The sequence below is a fragment of the Mus caroli genome, chromosome 16 (assembly GCF_900094665.2).
Source record: "Mus caroli chromosome 16, CAROLI_EIJ_v1.1, whole genome shotgun sequence".
NCBI lineage: Eukaryota > Metazoa > Chordata > Mammalia > Rodentia > Muridae > Mus > Mus caroli.
In genome coordinates, this window is record NC_034585.1 from 82,032,981 (window position 1) to 82,050,221 (window position 17,241).

General features: G+C 44.7%; 1 non-coding gene across 1 annotated transcript; it reads right to left on the bottom strand.

The window, feature by feature from the left end:
• Nucleotides 1–544: 544 nt before the first annotated feature.
• LOC115029633 lies at nucleotides 545–680 on the bottom strand. Its single transcript, XR_003835198.1, has one exon. It is a non-coding gene; the product is annotated as a small nucleolar RNA SNORA17 (small nucleolar RNA).
• Nucleotides 681–17,241: the final 16,561 nt, after the last annotated feature.

A 17,241-nucleotide genomic window follows, 5' to 3' on the forward strand; every position in this document is an offset into this window, starting at 1 on the left:
CACATTAGGGTGTGCCTCATTACCTGAGAGTCTCCCATTCTGTTTCTATTGTGCACACATCCTTCTCTTTCTCTTTCTCTCCCATTTCTCCACAACTTACTTGCTCCTCTGAGTGGTACCCGACTCTCCAAATGTCTGGGGTCATCTCAGGAGTGGTCTCCAGCATGCGATGTTCCACTCATCCATTAAGGCACTGGGCAGGGTTCACCTCAGGCCTGGTCTGCCCCCACAGGCCTGGACCACACCAGACTGGTGTTCGTTTCAGGCTAGTTCCCTGTCCAGGCCCCAAGGCGCCGCTTTGGTGATTGTCTTTGCCCGACTTCTCACCCAGCCTGCTCCAGTGGCCCCTTGAGAGGGCCATCTGTCTCAGACTCCCTCCCTCCAGGGGCCCATGGTCCCACGCAAGTTTCTTCTGTTCTCGAGCTTGTTCTCCACCCTGTCTAGGCTTGCCTGGCACCAGACTGAAGGTCCTTTCTGGCTAGCTCCTTGTCCAGGCCCCCCTGGTGCCCGACTGGTGGCCATCTCAGGCTTGCTTTCTTCAGGGAATGTGAGGCTACTAATCAATCATTGAGATGTTCACAGGTCAGAACACTAGGCATAGCCATAGCCTCTTTCCTCTCTGCCACCCACTGATGCACATGTGACACAGCAGCCACGCCTGCCATGCCTCTAGGGGCAGGATGTTTTTTCTTGTTAAAAATTTTTATATTTTAAATTATGAGTCAGTCTCTTTCTCTCTCCATTTCTCTCTCTCTCCCCCTCCTTCCTTCCCTCCCTCTCCCCCTCCTTTCCTCCCTTCTTCTCTCTCCCTCCTTTTCCTCCCCCCCACCTCTGTGTAAACATGAGTGCCCCTCTCCCCCAGGAGCTAGAGTAACAAGCAATGGTGAAACACTTGACACAGGTGCTGAAATACAAACTCTGGTTCTCTGGAAGACAGCTCTTAGCTGTTTTCCTATCAAAATTATCTCTCATATCTCCTTGAAACAAGAGCCGCAGTTTATATCAGCTGCTGGAGTCTCTGGAAAAGAGCCCCGTTCCATAATTCTAAACGTATGGATCTCTTCCCTGGTGATGAGCGTGGTGGTCATTCCACTTTCAACTTGACCGAGGGCAGAACAAACAGCTTTCGTGGAGACCCAGCTTTGCTCTTCATCCCTAACCCTGCTCTGAACAGCCTTACCTTCTCACGGTGAATCTGAGAACTTCCTTCCCTTCCCAAGCAGAGAACGCCTGCCTGGATTAGAAAAGTCCAGGATAGAAACTCGACCCTGTCCTGAGCCAGGAGCATTTGCAGTTACACACAGGAAAGGGCTGCGTATCTGCTGACCTGTCTCGAGTACAGAATGTGTGCACTGCCTCTCCAGTTACAGCCCTCCAGGAAGCTCCATGCCTCGGGTACCAGTGCTACGGCCTGCACTGAGCCCTTCAGCTAATCCCCATCTGCCGAGTGGAGATTCTTTATGCATGTGCATCTTTTCCAAAAGCATCCTTCCTGCTGTCTCCTCATGCCTTGCAGACTCACTGGCCTGTTCTCTGGGGTGTAGACAACCAAGGTAGCACCTCCCCCAGCACCACAGGCTGCAGTTTGTCATATTTATTTAAGAGCTGTTTGTGTTTATGATAACTTGCTCTTCTGGATGAAACTCTGCATCCCTTTGGAAAACGCCAAGTCCTGGTGGCCGCAGGCAGGCAGGAGCTTCTGATCCTGGGAATGCTGTGCTTCCAGAGAAGATGTCAAGAAGCTGCCATCGGCATCTCTTGCTCCTTGTGGGGCAGGAGTTTTGCTTTATCTGGGCAGCTCCCAGGAAACCCAGTAGCTGAAGAGTCCTGGACTCATCTTGATCCCTGCTTTCAATGGCTCCAATACTAAAGTCGTGCTTCCTTGGGAAACTCGCCTACAAGTTCTTCTCCCTTTTCCCTGATGGGAAATGCCATGCCAACGGTTAGCCTTCAGCAGATTGGATTCTTCCTGCTGCTCTCCCTCTGAGCTCCTAACACTCATAACTGAGGCTGGTGTCATGGGAACCAAGTCTGTGTATGCACACATGCATGTATGGATACATGCATGTGTGTACAGTCTCGGACCAACCCCTGCCTCAGCGACAGCTAAGAATACAACTCCCATGTGCCTCAGACCCCACAGCAAGGTAGATCTGTTGACTCAGGATTCAGCTTTAAACTATGTCTCTTAGTCACATATAGAGAACCTGTGTCCCCCTTCTGCCAGTTCTTTAAGCCCCGCATCCTGCCGTGCTCTTTCTGAACACTCTGACCAGCCCTATCCAAGGTCTGATTTATAGAGGAAGAAAGTAGCCAAGGTGTACTGAATGTTATGGCTAACTGCTAAGAGGAGAAAAGGGTTAGTATTAAAACTCTAAGGTATATTAAATTTTGACCTATAAAGAGAATTTATCTGCAGTGGAAGATGGGGCCTTAGGACTAGAAACAGTATTGAAACTGCTTATAACAGAGAAGCAAGGAATGCACTCCAACATAATAAAGGCCAGGTAGGACACACTTATAGCCAACATGGTATAAAACGGGGAAAAACTGAAAGCACTTCCTCTAAACGTAGGAACGGACAGGAGTGTGCCCTTAGCCCCCTCTCAGCTTAGTGCATGGGCTCTTAGCTAAAGCAATAAGGCAAGGGGGAGAACTAATCAGTCAAGAGCGGAGACACAAGCCAGGCTGGTCCTGCTGTGATATGGCATGATCCTGTTCTTAGAGATCACAGAGGCTCCACCTGAAAACTTTCAGATCTGATAAAAAAACAAAACAAAACAAAACAAAACAAACAAAAAAACTTTGGCAAAATAGCAGGGCACAAAATTAACATGCAAAAAGTCAGCGGTTTTCCCTATACACATGTAATAAACTTTTAGAGGAAAAAATGGAACAAGTCTATCCCTAGTAACTTCAGAGACAAACAAGCAAGCAATCAGGCAAAGCCAAAGGCGTCGAAGTAAACCCAAGCCAGGAGAGGAAAATGCTTCTAGTATGAAAACAAGACAATGGAGGATGGCGCTTGAAGAAGCACGTGAAGGTGGAGAGAACTCGGGCGCTTACAGATGAGCAGAATTAGTGTGGTTAAGAGGGATCTGCAGTTCAATGAAACTTCTATCAAAGGCCCAATGATATTCTTCACCAAACTGAAAACAACCTGTCCTAAAAGTCCATGTAGTATACAATAGACACCCTCCTCCCAGGATAATCAGAGCAATCCTATGCACAAAGAGTAATGCCAAAAGTATCACAATGCATGCCTTCAAGTCAGAGTACAGGAGCTAGGTGGATGGTCTGTCACGAAAGCATGATAACTTGAGCTCAGATCCTTAGCACCCAGGTTAAAAACTGGCTGCAGTGGTGTGTGTCTGTAACCCAATGCTGTTGAAACAGAAGGATACCTAGGCCTCCTGGCTAGTCAGTCTAGCTGAACTTGTGAACTCTTGGTTACATGAGAGACCTCTGTGTGTGTGTGTGACTGTAGATGGCTCAGTGATAAAAGGTGCTGTTGGCAAGTCTGATGACTTGAGTTCAATCCCTGAGACCCACATGGTGGAACAGAACTGACGTCTACAGGTTGACCTCTCGAGCCTATGTGAGTGCCAAGGCATGAGCACTCCCACACAAACACACGTACACACGCAACAAATTATAATAAAGAATTCCTAATGCCCATCAGTTAAGGTGCCTACTGACAAGCCTGACAATGTGGGTCCAATCTCTGGAACCCAATGGTAGAGGAAGGAGAGAACTGTCTCTTGAAAATTGTTCTCTGACCATCACTTGTGTGACAAGGCACATGCGCAAATACACACGCACGCACAAGCGTCCAGTGCATATGCACACACAAGGATACGACATAAAATAAGTGAATAAATGTAAGAACTTTTAAAAACTAAGAGTGATAAAGGAAGACACTTAGCATCAACCTTTGGCCTCCATGCACATGAGCACGCACACACAAATGTTCTTCACTCCCAAATCATAACAGAACCATAGTAACAGTATAGCATGGAACTGGTCCCCAAATGGACCAAAAGACTTATGGGATTGAATAGCGAACCAAGAAACAAGTACAGCTACAGCTATAGGAAGAAGGAGGAAAGACAATCCCTATGTGTTGTGCTCTACAAAAATCAACCAACGTGGGTTAAAGAGCATAAGGTATGTGCTGGAGAGATGGCTCAACAGTTAAGAGCACTGACTGCTCTTCCGAAGGTCCTGAGTTCAAATCCCAGCAACCGCATGATGGCTCACAGCCATCTGTAATGAGGTCTAACATCCTCTTCTGGTGCATCTGAAGACAGCTACAGTGTACTTACATATAATAATAAATAAATCTTTGGAAAAAAAGAACTTAAGATATGACTGGAAATCACATATTCTAGAGGGGGAAAATGCTAAATTATCTAAAATCACATCAAGAGATGGACATAGGCAGAGGATGTTTTGAAAAGGACTATTGTTGGGAGCAAAATAAAAAGGGAGGCTCTGGGGAAGAACGGAAGGAAAAATATGCCCACGCCCCGCCAGAGTTTCCCTATCTCTGGTCAGTCAGGCATGGGAGGGCTGCTACCTACCCTATCCACTCATCCCTGGGTGGGCATTCCTCTATCCCACTCTTCAGGGGGTGGCCAAGGGGCATCCCTGCCTGTAGCTACTTTGCTAAAGCCACCAGGGTTGCAGGAGAGAGGGAATAGGGGAAGAAGTTCCCAACACTGACCAGAGTGTGCAGCAGAACTTGAAGGAGCAGAGACACTTTATGGTTTAAGAGCTTTATTATAGAAATGCAGGGGAAAGAGAGAAGGTAGAGAGAGAGAGGGGGGGGGCTAGAGAGAAAGAGAAAGAAGAAGACAACGAGATGGGGAAGAGGAGAGAGAAGTGAGAGAGTGAGAGGTAAGAGGACAAAGGAGTAAGAGAGCGAGGTGGGGGCTGAGCACCCCTTTTTATGGTCTTCACTGTTGCTAGGTAACTGGGGAGGAGTTTAGCATAAAGGTCAGAAGCTTGGGCCATTGCTTACATGACTACTGGCCATGCTTCTCTTGTGGGGACTGTGGGAGGTGGTACCTTAGGCAGGGACCGGAGTTCCAGGAGCATGAGGGAATGCCTACCGTGTCATGTAGGTGAATTATGACCATCGGGGTTCAGATCTCAGTTCAACTGGAGAGCAGCCTGCAATTCCCCATAGACTGTGATAGCACAAGAAGTAATACCTTGTTTTGATACATGTGATGCCTAAGATGGAGAAGCTTCAAGTATGGCAAAAGAAGCAATGGACGGGAGATAAGATGAGTCTACAGAGTAGAAGAGAGTCTTGGCCAGTAATTTATATATCTGACAGGGGATTAATACATAGAACATGTAGAGAATTAGGAAAAAAAAAAACTCTACCCAAGCCCATATTTTCGACGAAAGGGAGAGAAAATTGAACAGATAGTTCTCAAAAGGGCAGACAGGAATGGCCAAAAAATTTGTAAAAAGAGTTAGAAGAAGGACTGAAGGAGCTGAAGGGCTTTACAACCCCGTAGGAAGAACAACAATATCAACCAACCAGACCCCGCCCCCAGAGCTCCCAAGGACTGAGCCAACATTCTTGGTCACCAGGGAGGTGCAAATTGAAACTGCGTTTCTATTTCCTGGCAAGATGGTGGACTAGATGCTGCCACCCTATGAGCGAATGAAAGAAAGTCAGAAGAGGAACTCTGCTGTTTCAAATAGAGAGAAGGAATAACTTCCAAAAATGTACAAAGGCAACAGTAGGCTACCTGGAAAGAACAGAGAAAAAGACAATGTGCTGTATCAGAAGACATAGTCCATCCTGAGCAGGGTTGTAACCATGTGGCTTCCAGGTGGCCCCGGAGACAAGAGAATGGCAGCCCCCAGACCCAGTCAGGGTTTTTATTCCTGCATAAACATCATGACCAAGAAGCAAGTTGGGGAGAAAAGGGTTTATTCAGCTTACACTTCCACACTGCTGTTCATCACCAAAGGAAGTCAGGATTGGAACTCACACAGGGCAGGAAGCAGGAGCTGATGCAGAGGCCATGGAGGGATGTTCCTTACTGGCTTGCTTCCCCTGGCTTGCTCAGCTTGCTTTCTTATAGAGCCCAGGACATCAGCCCAGAGATGGCACCACCCACAATGGGCTGGACCCTTCCCACTTGATCACTAATGGAGAAAATGCCTTACAACTGGATTTCATGGAGGCATTTCCTCAAAGGAGGCTTCTTTCTCTGTGATAACTCCATGTCAAGTTGACACACAAAACCAGCCAGTACAGCCCCCCAAACCTCAAATGCAATGCCTGGTTTTAGTGACTGATTTATCCAGCAGATGTGTCATTAGGGAAGAGGAATCCATTATTGTCAGTCTATTTGACCTGAAGGGCAGTGACCAGCCACCACCGTCAAAGAAAACTTATTGCTTAAAACTGAGCTACCCTGAGTCTAAAGACAGGGAATGAGCACACATCCTGGAACCAGACATCGCTGGGAGACACTGTGGAGAGCAGGGGCAGGGAGGGGTACTGGGCTCCATCAGCCCCCTAAAGTGTAGTGGCAGGAATCTTGGCTCAGTCATGAAGTATACAAGTAACCCAGCCTCTAGGGGGCAGGAATCCTTTCTTTTTTTTCTTTTTTCTTATTTATTTATTTTTAATTTATTTACATTTCAAGTCTTATCCCCTTACCCAGTTTTCCTCCCTCCCACAAACCCCCTATTCCATCAACCTTCCCCCTGCTTCTATGAGGGTGTTCCTCCACCCACCCACCCACTCCCATCTCCCCGCCCTTGATTCCCCTACACTGAGGCATCTATCAAGCCTTCATAGGACCAAGGACCTCTCCTCCCATTGATGCATGACAAGGCCCTCCTCTGCTACATATGCAGCTGCAGCCATGTGTACTCCTTGGTTGGTGGTTTAGTCCCTGGGAGTTCTGGGTGGGGGGCTGGTTGGTTGGTGTTGTTCTTCCTATAGGGTTGTAAACCCCTTCAATGCCTTCAGTCCTTTCTCTACCTCCTCCATTGGGGACCCCTCACTCAGTGCAGTGGTTGGCTTCAAGCATCCGACTCTGTATTTGTAAGGCTCTGGCAGGGCCTCTCAGGAGACAGCTATATCAGGATCCTGTCAGCAAGCAGTTCTTAGCATCCACAGTAGTGTTGGAGTTTGGTGACTATATCTGGTCTGTGGATTGTATCTTAGGTATTAGGAACTTTTGGGATAATATCGATTTATCAGTGAGTGCGTACCATGTGTGTTCTTTTGTGATTGGGTTATCTCACTCAGGATATTTTCTAGTTCCATCCATTTGCCTAAGAATTTCATGAATTCATCATTTTTAATAGCAGAGTAGTACTCCATTGTGTAAATGTGCCACTTTTTCTGTATCCATTCCTCTGTGGAAGGACATTTGGGTTCTTTCCAGCTTCTGCTATGAACATAGTGGGGCATGTGTCCTTGTTATATGTTGGAGAATCTTTTGGGTATAGGGGTCAGGCATCCTTAAATGAGAGAGCCCTGGAGTTTGATGAGCTTGAGTCTGGGGTCAGCTGGTATATCAGTCCCTAGACCCAGCTCTTTGCTGTCTGCTGTGTCAGAACTTGAGCGTGTTGAAGCTCCCACAGTCTGGATGGCAGCCATCGCTCTTTTCTCCAGCATACTGGCTAACATTTAGAAGTTCTGACATGACAAAGACAGGCCCTCTGCCTGTGCAGAACTCATTACTGTGGTTGCTCCATATTACCGATGTGTTTGGAACACTTCCATCAGAGTCTAAGCCATACACTGTGGGAGTCTCAGGATGGTGAGAGACCCTGGCCAGCCCACAGATCTCAAGGCAAATGGTGGGCAGCAGAGGCTTCTGTTATTCAAAGAAGGGAAGCTGTTTATGTGAAAACAGCTCTGAAGGACATTAGACTCGTCCAGTGCAGACCTAGCAATGGCACGGGACTCCCGAGTTTCTTTAAAACCACTCATTTCCATACAGTGCTTATGTCACTACTAGTTTCTAGGCCTGTTTAGTGTTTCTCATTTGGCTCTGATCTGTGCTAGGTAAGCTGTATGGCAACGGAGTGTGTTTGGTTTAGAATAGTAGCTTCCCTAGGTTTCCTTGGGCCAAATCCAGGAGGTAGTTTCATCGACCTGCCTTTGGAAGTTACATCACAATAAGTAAAATAAGAGATTGTTTTGAGGGGCTGGTGAGATGGCTCAGTGGGTAAGAGCACCCGACTGCTCTTCCGAAGGTCTGAAGTTCAAATCCCAGCAACCACATGGTGGCTCACAACCACCCGTAATGAGATCTGATGCCCTCTTCTGGTGTGTCTGAAGACAGCTATAGTGTACTTACATATAATAAATAAATAAATAAATAAATAATAATAATAAAAAAAGAGATTGTTTTGCTCATTCTAAGTTGGGAGGGGGCAGGTAGGATGACGCACGCCTTTAAGCCCAGCACTTGGGAGGCAGAGGCTGGTGGGTCTCTGTGAGTTTGAGGACAGCTTGGTCTACATGTGAGTTCCCCCGTTAGCCAGAGTTACATAAATAGAGAGAGATTGTCTTTAAAAAATAGAATCCAAGCTGGGCAGTGGTGGCACATGCCTGTAATCACAGCACTTGGAAGGCAGAGCAGGTGGATTTTTGAGTTTGAGGCCAGCCTGGACTATAGAGTGAGTTCCAGGACAGCCAGGAATGCACAGAGAAACCCTGTCTCAAAAAAAAAAAAAAAAAATCCAAAACAAGTAAAGGCAGAAACTAGAATGATAGAGAATAACAATGGTGGTCCTGATGATTCCCCTATCTAGATAGCATAGCTCGGGACCTAGGTTAACGGAGCTGTCCGGATTCTGTCCCTCTGAGCTGTAGACTTTAGTTGCTGTGAAATATCAACGGTTACTTTAGGCAGAATGTGATTAGAAAGGGCTGGACCAGACACTCTGAAAGCCCTGAGGCCCATATGCTGCTCGCCACAGGGGACTTGCCCTCTTTTCTTCAGTATCTGATCCTCAGCTGATGCAAGCCTGTGATTTATGTCTTCCATTGGACAATAGGGTGTTTGGGCCGCTTGTAGATCTATAAAAGGCAGGGCAGAGTGCTTCCTTTGATGTGTCCCGCCTCGGCCTTGGCCTCTCCATTCCTAGCTAACTTGGTCTTCCCCATGTAGGGCTCTCCATCCCACTCCTAAAAGCTCTAATTTGGGGATCAGAGTCTGAAATAGCCCCAAAGGGATCCTGTTTAGCTTGTCATTCAAATCGCTAAGCCCCTGCCACGGATGGTTTAAAACCCCTCTCACCTTTCATCGAGCTAAGCAGTTCTTTTTTCAAGTCTGACTTGTTTATGAACGGGTGTCCTTCTCTTTATCCACCACAGTCCTGCCCCTCGGACGGGCATTGACAAGAAGGACTAGGGAGTGAAGCAAATGTTCTCCTTAGTCAGTTGTAGAACTGCTAAGGCGCTGAGACTTGCTGGCTTCCATCGTCTGCTCTAAGCGCTAAGGTCAAAATAGCGGTAAGGTTGGGCTGCAACCTGGATCCCGCAATAGTCCCGTGTCAGGCAGTTGCTTAGCTTCTCTTTGCTTCCATATCCCTAGCTGTAAAATGGGGATATTAAAGGTTCCAACCTTGAGAGGACCAGTTACATCATTTTAGACTCTTCAGTTCACATCGGAATAAAATAGAAATTGGAGTCCCCTGCTCATATTTTAAGGCGGCAACATGAGAGCATCACACAAGTAGGGGACCCTTCTGAAAGTGAGCCCGTGTGTCACTGCTCAGTATGATGGCCTTAGTTACAGGATTGTTTTTAAGAACTAAGTGAATTAGTCTTGAAAGCCTTCACAGTAGCTCCTGGCTCGGCAGACTAGAAAATGAGGGTTGACTAGAGTGGGAACCAGGATTGTGAGTAGCTCAGCCTGACAGTGAAGCCAGACTTGGGCTACTTGTGCTGTGCCTCATGGCTCTCCGAATAGCTTACTCACTGACACTCTGATGCCTTTAACCATGTTGATTTTTCCATGACATCAAATGCGAATGCTTTTCTGTATCCGCCCCACCCCCCCAAGAACAGTGGCCATATTTAGTTCATGATTTTTATTAGACTTATTTTATTTTCTTTCTTTTTAAGGATTTCTTTATTTCATGTATGTGGGTATACTGTTGCTGTCTTCAGACACACCAGAAGATGGCATCGGATCTCATTACAGATGATTGTGAGCCACCATGTGGTTGCTGGGATTTGAACTCAGGACCTCTGGAAGAGCAGCCAGTGCTCTTAACCGCTGAGCCATCTCTCCAGCCCTATTTTCTTTATTTACACGACTATTCCACATTAGAATAAACCCACAATGTAACCACTCTGTTACTTAACAGGCCACATTATTCTTTTTATTAAAAAAAATGGTTTATTTATTTAATGTGTATGTGTGTTGGCCTGACTGTATATGTGTGCATCATGGGCAGAGAAATGTCCCTGGAGGCCAGAGGGGGTGTCAGATTCCCTGGACCTGGAGTGACGAGCAGTTGTGAGCTACCATGTGGGTGCCAAGAACCAAACCTGGGTCTGCTGTAAGAACAGCAAGTGCTTTTAGCCACAGGGCCCTTCCTCTAGCACTGTGTGGTTTCTGCTCATTTGAGGCATTGGGTTAAGAGTGAGGCAAATCTTGCCGGGCAGTGGTCGTGCAGGCCTTTAATCCCAGCACTCGGGAGGCGGATTTCTGAGTTCGAGGCCAGCCTGGTCTACAAAGTGAGTTCCAGGACAGCCAGGGCTATACAGAGAAACCCTGTCTCAAAAAAACNAGCACACACATAGCAGCTCACAACTTTAGCAATCCAACACTAAGTGATTTGATACCCTTACATAGACATACATGCAGGCAAAACACCAAGGCATGTATATATATATATATATATATATATATATATATATATATATATATAACCAAAAAAGAAAAGAAAATGAGCTCTGTAACTCCCAAAATGCTCTTCTGTGAAACCATCAGACAAAGGAAACTACACTGGTCTTTTTGCAAGTAGCTCCTTTCAATGAGAAAGCCACCAGCTCCATTCCTTCCATGTAAGACAAGTTGAGAGAAGATAAAACCTAGAAGGTTCTTGGAGACCTCATCCTGGAAAGCCTGGGTATGTTACTAGAAGCAGTAGAGGTGACAAAGACCACTTTTCACATAAAGAATCACTCCTTGAAAGAAATGTGACGCAGGCCATCTATAGAAGCAAACAAAGAGAGCACAACCAACAAGAACTCCAGCTCAGCTGGGCAGTGATAGTGCACGCCTTTAATCCCAGCAGAGGCAGGCGGATTTCTGAGCTTGAGGCCAGCCTGGTCTACAGAGTGAGTTCCAGGACAGCCAGGGATATACAGAGAAACCCTGTCTCAAAAAAACCCGAAAACTTAGATGAAGAAAAAAAAAGGATAAAAAAAAAAAAAAAAAAAAAAAAAAAAAAAAAAAAGAAGTAAATCTCACTGAGACTTAACTATCAAAATACGGGAGAAAACTTACAAGTGTGAATATTATAGAAAGTATAAATGCCAATGATGCGTGAGTCACCTCAGGTGTTAAATGAGGATGATGCACTAGGCTGAAGTCCGTCTGGCTCCAGCAAGACTGTGATAATCGCTTGTCTGAGCTCTTCCCCACCACTCACGCAAGCACAAGTGGGAAGACTTAGTTTAAAAGAAATTACCATTGTCATGTGCTCTACTGTCTCCTTGGGAGGGGGTTATTTTTAAAAATCTCAGATCAATGGGTGGAAACCATCACTTAAAAACTGTGAAGGGGGCTGGAGAGGTGGCTCAGCGGTTAAGAGTGCCAACTGCTCTTCTGAAGGTCATGAGTTCAAATCCCAGCAACCACGTGATGGTTCTCTATAATGAGACCTGATGCCCTCTTCTGGGGTGTCTGAAGACAGCTACAGTGTACTTACATAAAATAAATCAATAAATCTTAAAAAAGAAAAAAAAAACTGCAAAGGGAGTCTCCTTCATCCGTTCACTTTTTTTTCTTGCGAGAAAATGCTGTTCTTCTTCGTTGTGAATCTCGGAATCCAAATTTGGAGAGAAGAGTCTAACAGCGTGCTAATCTCTGCCAAACACACGTTGAACATTTTGAATGTGTAGCTGATTTTGCCTTACAGGGTGGGAATTGGCTCTAGCTGGTCCAGGAGCTAGAATGTTTTAAAGCATTCACACTTTCATGTACAGGAATGATTTCTTGATACGTAAGAAACTCTTTCCCATGGTACTGAGATGGTAGAGGACAGGGCAGGGCAGATTTGTTTAATTTAAATGGTTTGGGTCAATTTGGAGGCCCGCAAAAATGCCTCTTTCATTCTGAACTGGGGTTTTGCTCATCTTGAGCCGTCTGGCTACCTCTCAAAATAAAAGCATCTATAAACTGGCCCTAGCCACTGGGGTGTTTCTTCTCCTCAACACAGCTAATATCCATCTAAACCATAAGAGCTGAGATTTTTAAATCCCTAAAGGGGATAATCTCCTGACTTTCACTGGGATTTTTTTTCCCCCAGGAAAATGTCAGTTTCTATTCCTGGACTCTTCTAGGAAACCCTCAACCCCATTTAGCTGCAGCAGCAACGAGGAGCTGGTCCTCCACAGATGGGCCTACCATGCTATTTCTGTATTTCCTTTGAAAGGCCAGGCAGCCATTCATTTGTGGTTAATACTGTAATTCTCAAAACGTCCTTTTAAGAAGTAGATGGAAATATCCAAAACTCCATTTTCATCTGGATGGTGTCACTGCTCAGGCACACACAGAAGTGTCAGCAGAACGCTGTTTGTGTCCCACAACTCGGTAGGAACTGAAAGCTAAAAAAAGGCGATTGACAGGTGCCTCGTTAGGCCCCTGCTATTAGCCATTTCTGTATCTGCATAGTGCTTGACACTCCACTTCTAAACAAGGATGGCACATTTGTGTGCCTTCAGGAAGACGTCCTGATGGGTGGTTCTGATACACTATTTTAGGATGTGATGGCTTAATTTGAAAAGTGTTTTGATGAACAAAACACGATCACTTCCTTGTCGGTTTTTTGGACATCCTCGGGTTTCACAACACCATCAGGGACTGAATGGGTATTGCTTGGGTACCAAATATTTGATGAGTAAGTGGACTTGGCGGAGAAACCGTGTTGGTAGCTGGCCTCAGCAGGGAGAGGGGGCGGGATTATCTCCTTTCAGTGCTTTTCCTGATGGCTGCTGTAAAATGTATTTTGGGTGTATTACAAACCGGTTCGCTCTTTTAGCTGAATCAAAGCAAGGGAAAGAATTCTCTGAATAATCACTTTCAATCAAGGCTCAGCCTTGTCTCCTAAAATTGACAACTGTAAAACAATGTTGTAAACTACCCCGTTTGAAAATCTCTCTTCCAAAAGAGAAAACAAGGCTGAGAAATGCTAGGCAACAGTCAACATACCTGGGTGAGTAAGAGACAAAACCGGCTGATAGAGTAACAGAACGCTGTGATGCTATACACACAGTGTCATATATGGTGCCATTCATGATGCTGTACATGGTGTCAAACATGGTGCCATATAGGGTGCCATATACATGACACCATACATAGTGCCATACATTATGTCATACATGACATCATACATGATGCCATACATGATGCCACACATCACCCATACATGGCGCCATACATAGTGCCACACATGGTGCCATACATGATGCCATACATGATGCCATGCATGATGCCATAGTGACACCACATGTGATGCCATGCATGGTGCAATACATGATGTAATACATGATTACATACATGATGCCATACATGACACCATACACGACGCTGGCCTTCTCTATACTTTACATTAATGATTTTTTTTTCACTTAGTAGTGCATAGCCAAGACATTCATTCCCCACCACATATTCTGTGTGATTTTTCATTTGACATTTGAAGATGTCAAGTATATTTGAAGTAGTAATCAAATTGATAAGTTTGACTTTGGCTTTGTTAAGAATGGACCACCATGAACAGGAAATCACATCATCACTCTATCGGCAGCCCCTCATCTGGTTGATCACTACAGTTCTCTGTGTCATCCATCCTGGTGACACTCCTCAAGATCGGGTTCTACACTCTCTGAAGGTTGGGGGATAGATCTGCAAAGCACGGAACACACAGTGTGCTAAGTAAGGGACAAAAGACAGAATTGATGACCACACAGAGAAGGTGGCAACAGCGAGGGACTTGACGCTCAAGCCACAATGTTGGCATCAAAGCTGGGATGCTTAAAGACACTTGAAGGACAGTACCTCCACTCTGCAAAGAGGTGGGGCCTGAGATGAACCCAGAAGAGAATACAAATTATACAGGGTTTGAGCTCAGGGAATCATTCTCTAGAAAAGTATAAGTCAAATTGAGTTTTGAAGATAAGTTTATTACATATTCCCTACATTTATTTGCACGTGCAGGGACGTGTATGAGTGTGTGTCTCTGTGTGTGTGTTTGCATGTAGAGGTCAGAGGTTTGTAAGGTGATGGCAGTCAGATAGTCCAAGCACTTCCCCTTCCCAATGAAGCCATCCCTGTGGCTGTTAGACCTCTTTCAGCAGTGCCTGGAGAGAGGCCGCTCTTTCCTCTTGTCGCATGGATTCACTCTTCTCCATCTGAAGGGTCACTTGCATTGGAACTTTCTGTTTTCCGTGCCTCAGGCTGGTCCTTGCCTGGTTTATGTAGTGACTTTCGAAACAATACTACTAAGTATGTTTTTTAAAATTTATCTTAGGGGTTGGAAAGGTGCATGTGTGCTTAAAAGCACTTGTTGCTCTTGAATAGAACCTGGGTTCTATTTTGAGCACCCACATAGTGGATCATAACCGACTCTAACACCCTTTTCAGGGGAATCAGACATCCTCTTTTAGCCTCTGTAGGCACCAGGCATGTACATGGTACACAGTTACCTATAGGCAAAACATTCATACACATAAAATAAAAATAATAAGAAACAACTAAATAAAATGATCTTAACTCCAAGATTCACTTAATATTTGTACAACTATGAAACTAGGCTGGAATAACCTTTTCTTTTAAAGTATAAAAATTAGGCCCACTTTCTTCTGTTTTACTTCATCTATTTGGGAATATGTGCCTGCGTTCCTGTGTGTGTGTGTGTGTGTAAACCAGAGGTCAATGTCTGCTGTTTTTTTTTTTTTTTTTCGTTATTTCTTGGCCTGAATGCCAGGAACAGCCCAGTTTCCACAGTCTTAGTACTGGGATCACAAGCATGCCACCATGCCTGGCTTTTAAAATAGGGGTTCTAGGGCTTAAACTCAAGTACTCATACTTGTGAGGTGAACGCTTACTTTGTGTGTTAGTCATTGCTCACACCTCAGTTAACCTAACATAGATCCTCTTTCATAGACATGCCCAGAGATTTGTCTCCAAGGTGACTCTAGTTAGTCAGGCTGAAAATGATGTTTCTACTTTAAAGGTTATTATATACTAATCAAATCTATGTTTTTAATAAAATTCTACCTTTCTCAATGGAGGTTTGGAGCTATCAGCTCAAAGCTTCTCTTTAATGAAACACAGAGAAAAATAGACCACTCCTTTCTGAATGTAGCAGAAACAAATCTCTTGTCTGAGCAAAGCAGCAGGAAATTTCTGAGGATTTGACGGGTCCTCCCTACACCACACATGCCATTTTATTATGAACGTTTCCACACAGACCAACGTTCATAGCAAGTTTTATAACAAATACCAATATGTTTACCACCCAAATTCTGCTCTTTCCTTTTTTTTATCATGTATCCTCTATCCACATATCTCTTTATGATATGTTAAACCATCTCATTTTTGATGCATTTAAAAGCAAACTGTAGGGGCTGGAGAGATGGCTCAGTGGTTAAGAGCAGTGGACTGCTCTTCCAAAGGTCCTGAGTTCAATTCCCAGGAACCACATGGTGGCTTACAACCATCTTTAAAGGGATCTGACGCCCTCTTCTGGTCTGTCTTGAAACAGCTAGTGTACTTATATAAATAAAATAAATCTTAAAAAAAAGCAAACTGTAAGCATTATGACATTCATAATACTTATGTATGCATACAAAATATTTAGGTATACATTCCATTAAGGACAGCTTGACATCTTATTTTTTGTTGTTCTGATATAAACGTATATAGAACAAAACACACATATCTACATGCATACTCCCTGAACTTTTGACATACATGTAGGTCTGCTGTCCCCAAGCCTCTGGCATGATTCAGATCATCATTATCACACAAGAACGTGCCTGAAAGTCTCTTCCAGTCAACCCCCACCCTGCCTTCTAGAAACTATCAACTCTCATTCTCTTTTTCTTACCTTCAACTAGGTTTGCCTGCTCTAGAATTTCACATAAAGGAAGCCACACGGTATATACTCTTCTGTGAAAAGTTCCATGAGAGCAAATGCTTGTGACATTTATCTTGTGCTTTGTGTGCGTGAATAGTTTGTTCCGTTTCATTGATGGACACTAGTCTACATGAACCGACCACAGAAATTGTGTTTATTCTCCTACTGATGGAAATCCGCGAATTTTCCTGTGTGGAACTATCATGGGAAAAAACGGTCATGAATGCTTCATGCATATGTGTGGCTTAAAAAGATTTACTTTTTTTACATTTCTGTGCACGTATGTTTATGCCACATATATACAGGCATCTATGGAGACCATAAAAGGGCATCAGGTGCCTTGGAGCTGGGGTGATAGGTGGTTTTGAGACGTGGGTGCTGGGAACCAGACTCTGATCAAATATCAGAATAGCATGTGCTGTTATATAGCTGCACGGTCATGTATCCAGGCTGTTACATTAGTTTTTGTTTGTTTGTTTTAAACCTGTTTGCTGTATAAAATGCAAAGAGTAGAATTTATTTCTTAGGTAGGTCAATGTTCTAAAAGAACTCTCAGATCTTTTTTTTTCAAAATGGTTGTAACCATCTTAATTTTTGCAATAATGTATAGGATATTCAGATGTTCCATATACTTGTGACACACTGTTGTTGAAGCCAGTCTTTTCCACCATCGTCATTCTGGGGTGGATCTGTGTCTGTGTCTGTGTCTGTGTCTGTGTCTGTGTCTGTGTCTGTGTCTGTGTCTGTGTCTGTGTCTGTGCCTGTGTCTGTGTGTGTCTGTGTCTGTGACTGTGACTGTGTCTGTGACTGTCTGTGTCTGTGTCTGTGACTGTGTCTGTGTCTGTGTCTGTGTCTGTGTCTGTGTCTGTG